We start from the raw sequence: 3382 nt of genomic DNA on the forward strand, positions 1-3382 counted from the left end.
TCTGTCTATCTCTCTTCCTCATTAAAATAATGAAAAAATGTCCTTGGGTAAGAATTTAAAAAAAAAGAAAAATTCTCTGATTATGTTCTACATGAATTGTAGACACTATAATTTTCTCCTTATTCCTAAATGTGTTATACCTTTCAGAAATTAGAAAAGTAGTATAATTTAAAAAGTTGCAGTTATCTTTATGATAAATACCAGCCCCAAAGCTTTAAAAACCATCTATATGTTAATGATGCCTAAATTCATACCTCTAGCTCAGACCTTTCTCCTGAACTCCAGATTTAAATATCTATTCCCTACTCAACATATTGCATTGGACAATCTAAAAGACATTTTAAATTGAACACATCCAAAGCTGGATTACAGATGTTCCCCCCCAAATTTGCTTTACTCGTAGCTCTTTACACACCAATTCACAGCCATTTCATTCATCCAGGTGATTGGGTCAGAACCCGGAAGGTATTGTTAACCTGCGTTTCTTTCACAACCTACACACAGTCTGTCAGGAAATCTCATTGATTCTGTCTTTAAATAAATCAAGATCCCAATACTTGTCCCCACTTCCCTCAGGGCTCTTGTCATCCGGGCCACCACTCTCACTTAGATGACAGGCCTTGCTTCCCTGTTTCTAATGTTGGTCTCTTCTATAGTCTGTTATGACCATGAACAGCCCATGTGATTCTTTAACATGCAGGACAGATTATGCCTCTGCATCTAACCCTGTAGTTACCCCTTGTTTTATTCAAAGTAAAAGCCTAGGAAGCCTGGCAGGCCCTGGTGCTCTGTTAACCCCTGACCTCATCCTATCACGCTTCCCTTCACTTGCTCTTGTTTTCTTTCTATGTTTGCATAAGCCAGGTAAACTCCTATTGCAGGGCTTCTCCATTAGCTTTTCTTTCTGCCTGGAGCACTCTTCTCCAGAAATCTGGGTGTCTAACTCCCTCATCAAGTGTTTTACCTAAAACCTCATCTTTTCAGAGACACCTGCCCTGCATTCTCTATGTAATACCACAATTTCCTTCCTATAGACATCACATTCCTGATCTCCCGCACCATGATTTACTTTTTCTTTTTTCTTTAGCACTTATCATATCTGAAGTACTATGTAATGTAAACACTTATTACATGTGTTGTTTATTGTCCACGTCCACTCATTAGACTATAAACTCCACAAGGCAGTGACCTTTGATTTGTTTTTGTTTTTTGGTTTTTTTTTTTGATGTGCTCTATGTGCCTAGGGGAGTGCCTGGTACATAGTGGGTGCCCATGTGTACTGGATACGAGACTGAATACTTCCAGTAATAGGAACACTACTCTGATAAAACTCTTAAAAATCTAAAGAATTTGCAAAATACTGTCTATTTTCCCTTGATGTGTAATGTTTGTGCTTAATCATATTGATAAATCTTACATAGTAATAAGACATATTTTTCTCCAAAATTGAGTTCTTTTCAAGATATGGTGACATAAGGATTTGTTTAAGTTACTTTAAATACTAATTAAGATTGAACTGAGATATTTTTACTCAGTTGAATGAGTGCTGCTGACAATAAACTCTATCTATTTATCTGTTTTTCTAAGGTGTAAATCCACCTCAGAAAGTTTACGCTAAACCTGAAGATGTGGGAGAGGACAGTATAATTCTTCAGTGGGAATTCCCACAGGATAGCCATGAGGTCTACATTCAAGTCAAATCCATACCAGATGCCAGAGAAGTCATGAATCTTTTTGTAAAGGATGCTAATAGATTCAAGATCGATAATTTAATCCCTGGAATGACATATGACATTGGAATGGCAACAGTGATGAATGGGAATTTGAGTGAGCTCGTAACTATTCAACAAACTCTAAGTGAGAACCAAATACTTTTCATTCATTATAAACAGGTATTTTGCTGATCTTGGGATACTATAAAATATTCCCTATAGACTCCTTGGATAGTAGGTTTTACCTTTTTAAGTAGATTGTTGGTGTGTTTTGCTGAATGGTAGCCTCAGGACCTAAGTAATTTTTATTCCTTTTGTCTTGACAATGCTCCCTGTATAAAGACAGCATTGTTTATGATTAAGAACTTGATCCTAAAGCCATACTACCTGGGTTTGAATCCGGGTTCAACTCTTTGAATAATCCGGGGCAATGTGCTCAACATGTATAAGCCTCAGTTTCTATACTTATTAAAAGGGAGAAAATATTAGTAAGCACAATGGGATTCCCTGAGAATAGATGATTTAATAAATGTAAGAGCTTAGAATAGTGCCTGACACATAGCTATTTGTGTTTATACCAACAAAGACATGCTGTAGCACACCAGAAGGAAATATTGACAGTATATGAAAGGTTTGGGACCAAACCAACAAAAAGTTTCCATGTCCTTTCTCAAATAAAATTAATTTACTCAAGAAGTAATCATTGAAATATCTATTAAGGAAAGACAGTTAAAAAGGTAAAAAGAAACTATGTAAATGAAATAATATTTATAGAGTTTATATATTATAATAAACATTAGGGAAGGAAAATGCAAAGTGCTGCGATAAGAGAGTAATTGAAGAGTGATGGAGAGTTCTATTATAAATAGGCTGTAATAGAAGAGTTACATTTGAATGGATACTTAAAGGATAAGAAGAAGCCAGAGTAGAATTAGATGCGAGAAGGATACTTTAGGTATACACAGCTAGCATGAAGACTGTACGAGAGAAAAAAGTTTGATATATCTAAAAACAAAAAGGTCAGAATGTGTGGTGTCTAATGAATAAGAATAATGGTGTTAGGAAATGATACTAGAGAGGTATTCAGGGGTCAGATCGCATGGGTCTTACAGCCTTTGCTTTTGAGATTCTTCTGAGGCGGTGGCAAGTGGTTGAGAATTTTAAGCAGCAGAGTGACAGTGGGAACTATGTTGCAAACACTTCCCTGTGGCCACATGCAAAGAATGGTTTGTGAAAGGGCAAGGAAACTGGGTTAGAGGTTGTTGTAGAATGTAGACAAAAGGTCAGGGTGGACAAGATGGGAAAGGCAGATACAGTTTATGTTATGGAATTAGGTGGTCCACCCTTTGATGCTCTAATACTTGTGATAAATAAAGGAGGGGAGAAACTTAGGGATTTGACTTGAGCAGTTTGGGTGGATAGTGGTTGCTCTGAGGAAGGAGATCATTGGATTTCACAGGTTTTTTGGTTCTCAGTAAGGCAGCCTGGTAGGAAAACAATGATTGGTCCCCCCCCAAAAAATTATGTACCAACAGTGCCTACAGTTAACCAGCATCAAATCTCCTGTTTTATCCTCCAAAGACTAAAACTAAATTCATGTATGGAGCTTGCATACTTATATTTCTAAGAAAACCTAGCTAGAGGTAATTGTCATAGGAAACAGTTATGAA

The sequence above is a fragment of the Pteronotus mesoamericanus genome, unplaced genomic scaffold (genome assembly GCF_021234165.1).
Source record: "Pteronotus mesoamericanus isolate MK-2021 breed Mesoamerican mustached bat unplaced genomic scaffold, CSHL_Meso_final contig_56, whole genome shotgun sequence".
Taxonomy (NCBI): domain Eukaryota; kingdom Metazoa; phylum Chordata; class Mammalia; order Chiroptera; family Mormoopidae; genus Pteronotus; species Pteronotus mesoamericanus.